This window comes from Halichoerus grypus, chromosome 10, assembly GCF_964656455.1.
Source record: "Halichoerus grypus chromosome 10, mHalGry1.hap1.1, whole genome shotgun sequence".
Lineage (NCBI taxonomy): Eukaryota > Metazoa > Chordata > Mammalia > Carnivora > Phocidae > Halichoerus > Halichoerus grypus.
Genome location: NC_135721.1, coordinates 30,283,784 through 30,297,881, shown reverse-complemented (window position 1 = coordinate 30,297,881; position 14,098 = coordinate 30,283,784).

The window sequence follows — 14,098 nt, the reverse complement described above, 5'->3', positions numbered from 1 at the left end:
ACTGAATACAGCTCTGAATCAGCCACCTGGTGCTTCTCTTCTGTGTACATTATTATATTTGGGAGAGAGAACCCACAGGGGTGTCATATGGGCCAGGCGGCAGATAGGTTGGTACAGGAAACTGCCATTTTGTAGGTTAAAGTTATAAAAAGCCATTGAAAATGGCTCCCATTTGGACCATTTTTTGGGCCTGTAAAATGGCTCTTCCAGGAGGTTCTAATATTTTCTAGAATTTTGTGCCTGGGTCTATGCTAGGCACCGCGGAGTTACCAGAAATGTCAGAACCACCATTGTCTGTGGGAGTCATCCAACTATGACCCGTGGGCCAAATATGGCCCAGTGCCTGTTTCTGTAAAGTTTCACTGGGACACAGTCATGCCCCTTTGTGTACTTACTGTCTGGGACTGCTTCCATGTGACCAGAGTTGTGTAGTTGAATGACTGTACCATCCACAAAGCTTAAATCATCACTGTCTACCCCTTTACAGAAAAAGTTTGCTCACCCCTGCATCACACAGCATGAGAGACAATGATCATTCATAAAAACTACCATTTTTCATCGATAATCTAACACCTCTCCTTTTTCTGCTTTCCCTTTCATCATTATTCTTTTTCCTCCTCTAAGTGTCTGAATTTCTCATCTCCGCTTTCCTCAGTCTCCTTCACTATTCTTGCTTGTTCCTGGTCTGTTATTCCATGTCCCCATTCCTTCATGCTTTCCTCTGTTCATTTTCCCTCCCTCTCATCCCCTGCTTCTGCTCTACCCTCGTCCATCTTCACCCGCCTTTTACTTCTTCTTCTTCCACTTCTTTCCCTTCTTCTTTTCATCAGTGCCTCCTCCTTAGAACATGTTGGCTCCGTTGACTTAGGAGGGGTAGGCTGGTTCCCCATCTCGCCATTCAGAGCAGCCTTCTCTTGCTCCAACACAGCCTTGTGTTGGTTTCCCTCTTCAGATCTGCCCAGTCCATGGAGCTGGTCTGACATTTAACAGGTGAGGAAAGGTAGCATGTCCAAATCAGTGAACATTTTGGTTGGTTAGCTGTCTGCCCTGATTGGTCAGTGTTGAATATTTTGAAAATCATTCCTGTTATAAGATCATCTGCTTTAGCTAGCCAGACAGCTCAAAGTTTAGAAATGCTGTGCAGATACCTTTTCTTAGGAACTCCGTTAGTCCCTGTTTGTGGGCTCAGCCTCTTGAGTTTTAATGAGGCTCTTACTGTTTTTAATAGCATTGTGAGGCAGTGTCTAAAATCCAGAAATTAAGTCCATTCAAAATTAGGTTGGGTCTGTGTGCTGGTTGATGTCTTTCTTCCCACAAAATAATGTGTTTTGAATCTGAGACACTTGTGGTCAAATGCTTCTCAGAAGCATGTACCATTGGTTGCTAAAGACTTTATTATGCAATAGTGTAGGGGGAAAAATCAAAACTGGGTAATTTGGAGTCATTTTTAACTAATTTTCAGAGATATACTAATGCCAGAGTGACAAGTGGCCTCATATAACAGGGTCACCAACCACCAAGCCAGCCCACGGCTGAATTGAGGGGAAAGTGCCCAGAACACAGCAGCCTCAGACTTCACCTGGCTTTAGGGAATGCTGCCTAAAATATATTTCAGGGACAAAAACTTGTTGCATTTGTCTAGAATTTGCATCTATTCACTCTAGTTACTTTTCGTATCCTTTCAAAAGTTTTTGTTAAACACTTGCTCTCTTTTCTCAACACTATGGTAAGGATAGTGATTCTGATTTCTGTATAATACATTTTTGAAACTTTTGGGCAAACCACTTAATTATTGTATCTAACAGAAAAGTCATAAACTTGATATGGAAAGAAAGAGAAAGGGATTCAGCCAAACAGTATATAATAGATATTTGGGGTTGATCCTGCAGCTTCTATTATTTTTTTCCCATTAGTCCTCATTTCAGTTTGGGAATCCATTTGTCTCGACACAATCTGATTTGGGAGGTGGAGCATGTGACCCAGATCAGCATGTTTGACTCCTTGGTCATTGTGATTGGTTCTGGGTGGACATGTGACTAAGCAGATCCAACTAGTGTGAATTTCAAGACCCCTGCTTGGAATTCTGCTCAGAATCAAGGCTTGTCAATTCTTCTAAGTGTCCCTTCTTTTCTTCCCTTCCTTTGTGTTCTTACCAACATTATACACGTCGAGGACTTGATCCGCTCCCTCCATCTCCCTACATTGTCTACTCCCTTGAATCCATCTTCCTTACTCTTGCTGGACTCATATCCTCAAAGAGACTTTTAAAACTTTACTGGATTCCCCATTAATGGAAAAATAAAGTGAACATCACTCAGCATGGCATTCTGTGCGGTCCATTCATTGCAACCATTCTAGCTCTTTAACCTGGATTGCCTACAGGTTCAACTTAAACACAAGAATAGAATGTCTTTTTTAAAAAATATTTTATTTATTTATTTGACAGAGAGAGAGAGAGAGAGTGAACACAAGCGGGGCAGTGGCAGAGGGACAAGCAGGCTCCCTGCTGACCCTGGGATCATAACCTGAGCTGAAGGTAGATGCTTAACTGACTGAGCCACCCAGGTGCCCTAGAATGACTGTTTTTTTGAGGGTGAAAACTTTATGTATGAACTGTGTTCATAGTCCCTTCCAGGGATGTCCTCAGGAGGCACTGAAATCTGAGAGTAAGCCTGGAGCTAGACCCACGTTGTGGGCATTTATGCTGGTGAGTACCAGCACTAATAGCCTCAGAGCTAACAACCCCAGGACCTGTGAGCACCACATCCTTTATAAACTCTTCGGAACAGTGTGTCCTAGCAAAATGTGTATCCCTTCCAGATGTTAAATAAACTTATTAAAGTGATATGTATCTTGCATGTGGTCAACTCTGAAATCGTGGCCATTTTAAACGTTTGTGACTTTAACATTAAGCAAAACAGATACTGGTTAATGTCTAATTATTCTACCTCTTTGAACATACGTTAGTATATCGAGTATATACTTTCTTGGGACACTCTGTAGTCGGAAGCCATGGAAAAAGTGTCTGTTGACTTATTGTAACCTGGGAATTAGTGCTGCATTGAGAGGAGAGAGTCTCTATTTGCTTTTTTAATAACAGAAACCTTGGCCCATGCAGGTCTGTGTGCTCTGAGAGAATGTGCTGAGCCCCAGCCTTGTTTTTCTCTTGCTTTCTATGACAGGGTGCTCCTCCCCACAAGCCTTTGCCAAACCTTTATGCGTGTTGAGTCAAAACATTCTGAATATGAGCTCATCACATGTGAAAAAGGGCTTAAACAACAGCTTGACATGTACAAGTAGATTGGGCTTTTTCAGTCAGTGTTTCAATTCAAATTTCCTGAAGTTTGGACACCTGCATGCGGTTCATTCAGTATCTTAGTATCCCCCCTCTGGGCTGAAGTGCAGCACTTGGCTTCCTGCTGTAGATTAAAACAATGAATAAAGATTCATTTGAAGGAGCCATGTGGATAGTGTATCTGTGGCTTTAGGTATTGTCTATCTCAATGGCTGACTTGGGACGTACTTACATATAGAATGACCCATTGTGCTGATTCCAGGTTCAAAATAAGAATTAACATTCATGAAAACCATCTCATCTGGCCAATGTTGATTTCAGCTAGAAATCAAGTCAGTTTAACTTCTAAAAGAAGAACTAGTTTTTATCTCTTCTTTATTTTCATGGAGGAAGGGAGATCTAGGAGTGAATTTGGCTTCTTTAGGATGCAGGGTCAGGGAAAACCAGGTGAGAATGTATGAAGAAGACAAGAATGGATTGGGGAGGGAGAATGGGAGATGGATGGTGAATGGATACTCTTCACTGCCTTGCAAAGTCTTACAGGGACATCCGCTGACCTGGTACTCCCTATTCTCTCTGAGGATTGCTTAGCCCAGAACCCAATGACCACACCAGTCAGAAAGTCATCACATAGTCATGTATTTGTGCTTAAATAACTGAATTTGATTTTTTAAAGCTGCCTTAACCTGAATCCTTGACTTATTGATGGTGAGATTGTGGAGAAGTATCACAGGATGTGACCCATCCTCCCAAGAATAGTGAAGAGGATGGATAAAAGTCAGAGGAGGTGATTCATTGACCAAGGATTTATAAACCATATTAAGTTCAATAGTAGATAATACATAGAGGAAAATTTCTTCCTTTGAATCATACATGTTTATCAGTTTTACATAGATATTGATTGCCCTTGCCCTCTCTAAAATGTTAAGCTTTTATGGGACTTTTCTTAAAAATGTCTCTTGGTCAAAGGTGAAGAAGTTACTGAGTTGCATTTGGGCTAGAGTGGTCAGGCTGTCAGAAGGCAAACATAAACTCATTGGAAAGTAGTTTTATAGATGAAGAGGCTCTGAAAATGTGAGACTTCTGATATATACTATGCCTTTCTTTTCTCTTTGCTTCCTTTGGCAGGTGTCAAGTTTTCAAAGGACAAAGAAAAAAAAAAAGCTTATCTTCTTTTGATGACTCTAAAGAAATGCTTATTACCAAGGATAGAGGCGAGAAGTGTATCTCTCCTGTGTAACTTGGGGTTCTCTCAAAAAACCCCAGGTGCAGGGCTCTTTGGGAGCTCAACATGGCTGGTGCCTTTCTAGATGCATGCTGGTGGGTTGGGTTTCTCCCCAGGTCATGAGGCATGGCCTAGAGGGACTTTACATTTCCTGATGGTTATACCCAGCTCTGTATGGAATTGGAGTAGAATTGGAATCCATGTTGTAAGAGAAGAGGCTTTCCACATTGAGCTGGGTTTTCCAACTTCTTGGATCTCTTCTCTTCCAAATCACATTTGCAATCCTCACTGACCTCAGAGACACTTGACTTTTTATCTTTTCATCCAGCCCTAAGTTGTCTTGCTGGACAGAATTTTGCCTTTTGTGGGGAAGGGGTAGGGAGGGTCCTTTCCAAATTAAACAAGGAGAAAGAAACCGTCAATATGAGATGAACATATTTTTTCCTGCCTTGTTACATAGTTTTGTAAATCACAGTAAAACCACACTTTGAATGACTGGAGGGCAGACCAGGTGAGTGAATGATCTGAAATATTGAGAATTATGAAAAGGAGGCAGGTTATTACTAACATGTATATGTAGGGACATGAACTAGTGGCTAAGAAAGTGTCCTGGGCACGCCCAGGTTAAGGGTTTGCCGGTTGCTTTAACAAATTGAGAAATGCCATTTGTACTTAGCATGTTTCTTGTTGGTAAGCAAATATTTCCTGCTGAAATTTTTGAAAACAGCTTATGCTCCTGAGTAGCTTAGACTTCCTCCTGTTTACCTTGTTGCTGACAGTAAAGAATATGTTATAAAACCTTTTGCTGGTGTAAATCTTAGACCACTTTATATCCCGCTAAAGATGAGCACATCATCAATGACCAGATAATCAGACTTTAGCGTGGGGTTTGTATTGAAAAGTTGCTAGGACTCCACTGAGGAATGTTTAAGAGAAGGAGCAAAGCCGAGTCGAGCCATTCAACAAATGTTTGTTGAGTCTCTCTCTTTCCTGCCCAATCAGTTCTTGATGTGGTAAACTAGGGTCATCTGAGTAGAGTAGCTAAAAACAAAAATAAACAAACAGCACCAACACATTCTTCTAACCACACTGTACCACACACAGTTCTTCACTCCTCACATCTCTCAGCCAAAAGGCCAGCAGAGGGTAAAATACAGATTTGAATTTCACTTTCTTTCCCTTATTCTCCCCCAACTCTGGGGATTAGGGACTAGACAGTAGGAGGTGGAAAGAAGAGAAACAAAATCTGAATAACCACAAAAGCAAATGGCTTTGGGGTGAATTCTAAAGCAGACCACAGGAAAAGGAAATCACTAAATATTTGGGCTTTGTGTGTGTGTGTGTGTGTGTGTGTGTGTGAACTTTTATTTGAGTCCCACTTCTCTTTAAAATACCATCTAGTCTCTCTTTGCATGTACTTCTCGGCTCCTAATTTCCTCCACATCTTGAACGGGCCTCATGTTCATCTCCGAACAGTATTTTCTTTTGAAGTTCATGCTTATTCCTCAACTTAGCTAAAATAGTGACCATTTATGAATTTCTTTATATTCTCTACTCTGGCTTCAAGTTTTCTACCAGCGTTTGAGAAGTCAGTCATAATTTACAATTTCTGAAACCCATTTTTTTTCTTCTCCAGTTTCTTTTTCTCATAGTTCAATATTTGATCTATTGCTCTGACCCATTCTTTTTCTCTGTGTGCACAGAGGCTTTAGTTTTGACTCTCCTTTTCTGAAAAGTCCTCTGACCCAAAGGCTATGCTATATTTATATGAAACCAATGAAGTACGGGAACAGAGGGCAAAGGACCATTCAACATGGGGACAGTTTTTGGGTGAGGACAAGAGATCCTGACTTCTCCACAGCACGTCAACATCCAGCCTGAATCCAGAATCTGTCTGGCATAAGCAGTTTTCAGCATAAAGGGCGTGAGGATAGGGAAAGTCAGGGAGGTAAGATCTTCCCACCAGCCTCCCTCTACCTCGTCATTGCTCCCCTCCCTCACTTCTCAGGGGCTCTGCAGGTTCTGACGGGCACAGCTGTCATTTCTGTTTTGAGAATGCAACAGAGGCAGCAGGTCCCCTTGGTAATAACCTTGGTATCCGAGTCAAGGCTGTTACCCTGATGGGTTCCTGCTTTCCTAGGAACTACCTCTGGAGCTGGGAGGGTGTGCTGGCGCCAGGAGGTCACATGGTGGGTGTGCCCCAATCGCTAATGGCTTTTCTTAGAACCACTTGCAACAAGTGTGTAGCAAAGCATGTGGCCCAAATTATCATAGGAACAAATACATGAAATAGTTGGCAAAGCATGGGATTAAAATTATTATATAAAACAACATTTGAACAATTAACTGGCAAAACATACATTGAAAATGCATTCCACCATAATTTGTAGAAGGAAGACACTAAGAAAGTGCCGTACCTTGCCACTGGAAAATGGATTGTTTAAGGGGGAAGATATCCTAGATTTCAATTCTGTCAAGTTCATTTAAGAAACCCTCTAGGTGGATTTGTAGCTGCTGGTATCGGCTGGTGAGCAGGGCAGCTAGTGATCACATCCACTATGTAAGCTCAGCTCCAACCCGTTCTCCTAGTAGCGGGCCACCTCCTGAACCCAGTCTCCATCACCTCCCCAACCCCTCCTATGGAACAATTCCAGAGCTTCCACCGGTCGCGGGTGAGGAGTGCAGGTGCGGGGATCAGGACTGTGGGAGCACTTGGGGCAGAAAAAGACTCCTTGACGGGCGGAGTTTGAAAACTCAGGAGTCCACTTTGATTTCTGCTCATGTTGCTATTGACTGACATTTATTTGCTATTTCGCATGTGCCAAGAACTTCGTATACTTTATCTGTAGTCCTTCCAACAACCTTGAACGGAAGATTTTTTTTTTTCTCTCTGTTTTTGGTTAGACAAGTTAGAACACATTTAACGTGGCACAGCTAGCCAAAGGCAAAGACCCCATGAAGACGTCTGACCGTAAACCTGACCCTCTTTCCCTGCACCCATGTCTCTGCAAGGATCATGGACTGACCTGCGGTATATAGAAACCCCCCGGCTGTCGTGAGATGGCTTGTGACAAATTGTAGCCTGATTTTATGTACAATTCCATTTGATTATTCAGAGATAAACTCATTTCCCTTTGCAGGCACAAAAGGCCATCTGTGCAGCCCAAAACAACATTGTAAGCTCCCATCCAATTTCCTGTCTGCATATCTTTTTAGAGTAATTATGGCTCATCTCTCTAGGTTTTCCATTGATATCTATGTTTTGTTGATTTTCCTCCAGATGCATTGGGGGCACATGTCCAAATTAAATATCATTTATTTCCTGCCTCTTATTTTTAAGTTTCCTTTGCCCTTTACTCTCTATGGGGTTTGTGTTATATCCCAGTAGTATCTTACAGATCTGGGCCGCAGTCTGTTAACTACACACCCACGTCACGAGACAACGAGCTCAAGTCATTCAGTTCTCCCTGTTATTTAATCTTGAGCTCCTCAAGATTAGACCTTGACCATAGGTAATGCTTGGCATCAACACCCAAAGACGACATCTGACTTTCAGCTTAAACATCCAATTCGCCCTCCTCATCCTCACCAGCCCCCCAGGCCATTAGGCAGGGCGTAATTGTCTCTAGCTCATAAATAAAAGTCAAGGCCAGCAAGATTGCAAGGCTTGCCCAGGCTTATGCAAGGATAGAACCGGAACAGGACTAAAAGCTTTTGTGTCATGGCTATAAAGATTAAAACCATTCATGCTCCACATGCATTTTATACAAAAATAATTGACAAGTATTTATTAAATTGCTCTTTATTTGTTGGCATAAATAACAACTTTCAGGTTTTTATTTTAAATGACCTTTGCTCACCTTGGAGCGGCTCTGGGCGAAATGCTGGCATCAGTGAAGCATGTTTTCAGCCTCAGGTATTCCACTTTGAGCTCCTTATCTCGTGTTTGGTTCCCACCACCCCATTCCTCTGGTGAGCTCACAGTCTCCCTAGGCTGCTCTTGTCCTCTCCCTGCCAACTCCACCTTCCGGGCCTCAGCTTTGAAGCTCTGGCCTCTTGGTGCTTCTCGAATCACAGCCTGATGATGAGGTCCTTTGCCCTTTGAGTCAAAGGTCCAGCTTTTGATGGGTTCTCAGTCTGGGACATCTAAGCTCAAAGTTCCTTTAACAGAGAGCTTTTCATTCCTAAATTTTTAAGAGATGCAGGCATGTGCTTGAGAGATGATACTTTGATTTAGAGCCACACAAAGAGGTAAGTGACTGATATCATATCTGCCCCTGTGCTGGCTTTAAGGAGCGTGAGAATGGAGGGCGAGGGCGTGAGAACCCTGGTGCAGAAGGGAAGTCCCGAGAGAGTGGAAGAGGCACATGGGAGGCAGCCTGGGAATGTGCATTTTGGAACCAGTGGCAATGAGTGGGTTTCAAAATGCTGCTGACTTCACAAGTGTACTGACCCCTCCGTGGGTCATGCTTCTCACACTGATTGCTCCTCTCAAGAATTCTTGGTTTTGAAAAAAAAAAAAAATCCACTTAACTATTCATTGCTGGAGAAGGTATAGAGAAATAGACGGTGGATATTAGTGCATCCCTTTAAAAAAAATTGTACTTTTGGCCAGGAGTCATAAAAATGTTCATGCCCTTTGAATCCATAATCCTTTTTCTGGGAATCTAGCCTCAGAAAAGAATCCCACATGTAACCTGCAAGCCTGCTCCACAGTGGATGGGGGTGGGGGGGGGCATACAAATACCCATTTTCTAGTTGGTTGCGTGAATTTCCAATGTTCTATTAGCAGGAAGTTGAGTCTTGACTTTTTGAGGCTTCCCATCACCCCCTTTATTGGTCAAGAATACTAGGTGCTTTATTCAATCCAAAGAGGGTCAGAAAAGAAGGGAATTGGGCTAGTCCACAGCAGAACCTCCATGCTCAGTTACTGTTGCTTCTGTTATTAGCACCTGCTCTACTACTGAAAACAGTCCAGGGCATCCATGTCCAGGGTCATACTGAGATCCCTGTGAGAGCCAGCCCTTACACTTGCCACAGGAGCTCTTTGAAACATAATCCCGTGCCTCAAGGCTGAGCTTATTAATATCGCCACGTTTTGGCTTCCAAGGTTCCAGCTCGGATGCTTGTGTTGTCATGTTCATTCATCCTTCCCAGAACAACAGCATCCTTCCCAGAACAGAGTGGCCGGGTCCAGAGGTGCTTCGACCTCAGCTGCATGAGGAGTCCAAGCATCCACTGTGTTACATCTGGACCACTAGCCTGAGTCTCCCTTTCCTCATGGCCTTTGCCTCAATGGTCTCATTACCTTTCCTGGCCACAGGACCTTGGGAGGTCATACCAGTTTCCCCCTCTTGGTTTCTCTGATTTTGAATTGTGGGGAGTAGGTTTTAGATATTAGTTTCTTCTCTGCTAAGGCAACTACTCAGTGATCTTCTATTGAAAAAAATATCAGCTTCTTTCTCTCTCTCTCTCTTTTTTATTTTAGAGAGAGAGAGTGCAGATTGGGGGAAGGTGGAAGGGGCAGAGGGAGAGGGAGAGAGAGAATCCCAACACGGGGCTCGATCTCACGACCCTGAGATCATGACCTGAGCCGAAATCAGGAGTTGGATGCTTGACCCAGGTGCCCCTCAGCTTCTCTATTTTAAAACCAAAAATAAAACACTTATATGTGCATGCAGATATTCACTGCACAACTGTTTATAAAAGTCAAATATGAGAAGAATTGAAGATATAGCATCAGGAAATTAGAATGTGTCCACTCAGTGAGACAACATGCAGCTATTAAAATTCCAATTATAAGATTATGAGAAAACATGGGTGTTTCCCTCGTATTTTCAAACTTCCTTTTAATTTGTCAAATTAAAAGTAATAAAAGACTCTTAGAATTAACTGTGGATATGAAGCTGTTGCCAACAGGATTTGCTGATGATTCACTTGGGAAAGTGAGGGACAGAGGACTTAAAGATGACTTTCAAATGTTTGCCTTAAACAAGAGGGTTCATATTCGTGTTGTTTACTGAGATGGGGAGGTAGAGCTGGGGACAGGGAACAACTTCGTCTGTCTATACTGAATTTGAGATGGCTCTTGGACATCCCTGGGGATGCAGAGCAGACAGTGGGATGTAGGGACCTGAGTCGGGCGAGAGGTCACTGGTATCAAGGCAAGATATTTTACATTTGAACAACATCAGTATGCAGATGGTATTTAAGAACATGAGTTTAGATGAGCTCCCTTAGGGAGGGGGGAGAGAAGGACAGGATAAGAAGATCTAGACAGAGTCTCCAGTCATTCCAATATTTGGAGACCAGACAGAGAAAGGGAAAGGTAGGAAGGAAGAAAAGAGAAGCGGCATCATGGAAAGTGGGAGAGAAGATTTTAAGGAGGGAGCGGTCAGCTGCATCAAAGGCTACTGAGAAGTCAGTAAGATGAAGACACAGAGGTGACTTTTGAATTGGCAAAGGAGGTTGCTCATGACCTTGAGATCTGCAGAATCAGCGGCATGGAGAGGAAGAAGGCTTGCTGGGGTTGGCTGAGCCAAAAATCGGAGCTGAGGAAGGGAAGCTGGGACTGTAGATAATTCTTTCAGGAAGTTGCACTGTGAAAGAGCTAAGGAATGTGATGTGCCTGGAGGGAGATATCACTGCTCCTGGAACTGATCCAGGAGAGAGGGAGAAACTGATCATGTAGGGAAGAGAGACGTTAATTGCAGGAAGGATGAGAGGATGGTATCCAGAGCACTAACAGAGAAATTGGCCTTTAATGGAGTGGGCGTGCACACAGAGTCCTTGGCACAGTACCTGGTACAGATAATAAATGCTCAATGAGTACTTGCCATGGTTATTACAAGTGTCTGGGTAGAATACCAAGGGGAACAATTACTGGCAGGCCCAACTCATTGCTTAGAAGTCAGGCCATGAACGATTGCCTCCACAACTGATACAGCCCGGCCAAAGAAGAATATGATGAAAAGGCAAAGTGGACCATTCTTCTCTCCTACAGCCCTGCTTGGACAGGGTGGACCCTGCATGAGGGGCATTGATATGTGCTTGAAAAATGAAAAGATCCTAGTGACTGATGAACAACTGATATGACTGTCTTTTAACTGAGTCTGTCATTTTCTTTTTCACTGGATTGTGTTTGCCTATTAATAATGCTCTTCAGAGTTCTTGAGAGCAGCAGCTGGGGCCATGGGGACTGTGAAGAAAACCAAAACCACAATCTCAAAACCTCTCCTATTGCACAATCAAAATGTGAACCACTGTAACTGCTGAGACACATACCCAGAAGTGGTCATTTCACTGGCCCCTGCAGAGAAAACCTTCTAACCAATCTGTGTAGCAACCAAAGAGACCCCAAGTAATAGCTGTTATTCCAGAAATTACTGTATTTAAGCCAGGAACTCAGAGTTTTATCTACACGGAATGTTATTGTTGATCATTTGACCTCACTGTTGAGACAGAGTGCATTGATGTTCCTTGCCAAGCAGCTGAGGAAGAGAAAGTCCATGCCTTCATAGCATTGTTAAAAAAAAAAAAAAGAAAGAAAGAAAAGAATTTCTACAGAAATTCTACAGAAAATCTTCAGTCACTTTCCCACTCAGTAAAAATTTAGAATTAAAGCAAAAATGTATCAGTCAGGATTCAGTCAGGATTCTTAGTTGCAAACATCAGAAACTAGCTCTAACAGATTTAAACAGAAAAATAATTTATCAAAAGCATAGTGGAAATGACCCTGAAGTCCATTTAAATGGAATGGATAAATTGTGATATACTCATACAATGAAATATGCAACAATGAAAAAAGAACAAACCAGCAATATGTACAACAATATGAATGTAACATATAGACATAATATTGAGTAAAAGAAGCCAAACAGTATGTATTTCCATTTACATTAAGTTCAGAGCCAGGCAAAACAAATCCATGGTGTTAGCATCAGTATAGTGGTTAATCTGTGGTGGAAGAAGGGCTAACAGGGGCCAAGCGGAGGGACTCAGGGTGCTGGTTAGACAGGTGTGCTCAGTTTGGAAAATTCATTGAGCCATGCACGCTTGATACATATTCTTTTCTCTATGTATGTCTTCATGAAAGTCACACAGAAAGAAATCAACGGAAGGGCTATTAGTAGCTCAAAATATCACCAGTAAGTGCTGGAGACACAGGTTTGGGGCTGTAGGTCCAAGCATGCCACCCAAATCTGGCACAAAACTTGAATGAGTACATCTTGCTGCAGCCGCTGAGCAGCAGATGCTGTCCTTTGCTTTGCAGACCCTTTGCCCGGGACACACACCAATCCCTACCTGACATTTGGTTATATGTGCATTTATTTATTTCCTGTCTCCTCAACTAAAATGTGAGCTCACTACTTGCACATGGTAGGTACTCAGAAAATATTTATTGAATGAATGCAATTGCCTTGTTCATAACTGAGCAGGGTTCCCCTTCTCATGGATACCTTTTTTTCTTTAGATATGCTATCAGAGCCCAATCAAGTCTTGCTGTTCCAGGAACACATTTGTTCTTTCAGGCGATCTCCCGTATTTCGTCTCTGATTCATCAGCATTGACTTTCAAGTTTTGGTCTCATCCAGCAATCTGATTTCCTGTCGCTCCAAGTTCATGATGGGAGGGTTGTCCTACTGTGACCCCGGTGTACTCACAATGAAACCATGCAACATCCTTCTGAACATGCAATATGACATGAAATTACCGTCAGATGCAGTTAAGGCAAGTCGTGAGGAAGAGGGTGAACCAAAATGAGAACACATCCATCAGTGGATAGTGATAAGGCAATGCCCCGACCCCTGACCCGTGACTGAATGAGATTGCACAGACTCCTTCCATGCTTATTTCACTTTCAGCCCATTGACACTCCATCATTCATTTGTAGAGCAGGCTGGGGGAATCCGACAGTGGGATCTTGCCCTTCCAATGCATTTTCTATTGTTTAGGATGTTTTAAGAAAGAACCACCTGACTCCTCAGATGGAGAATCTCAGGGGGTGCTTGCATATCCTACCAGTTTTGAGCCTCACCTTGCCTCTACCCCTAAACAAGGCTCATGTCCTCCCTGACCCATGTTAGCCCCTCAAAGCTTGCCCTGGGCAGCAGTGTGCGGTGGCACCTAGGGAGACTGACCAGGACTTTAGGTCTGAAGATGGATGGATGGATGACCTTGTCTTATCTTGGTCGAGGGCAAAGTAGAGAGTGGGTTGCCCCTCATCATTTTACTTAGAATTCTCACACTTCTACTAAAGCTACCACGATTCTACCCAACAACAGAAGGTCAGAAAATTAATCTGTGTGACTACGTGTAAAATTTTGTCCTACATTTCTGCATTTCATTCCTGAATCAGGGTAAATGGTTTGGGAAGCGTGGCAGTTGCTTAACTGACTGAGCCACCCAGGTGTCCCTCTCTCTCTCTCTTTTTTTTTTTTTTTAAAGATTTTATTTATTTATTTGATAGAAAGAGAGAACAAGCAGGGGGAGCGGCAGGCAGACAGAGAGGGAGAAGCAGGCTCCCCACTGAGCAGGGAGCCCGACGCGGGACTCCATCTCAGGACCCTGGGATCATG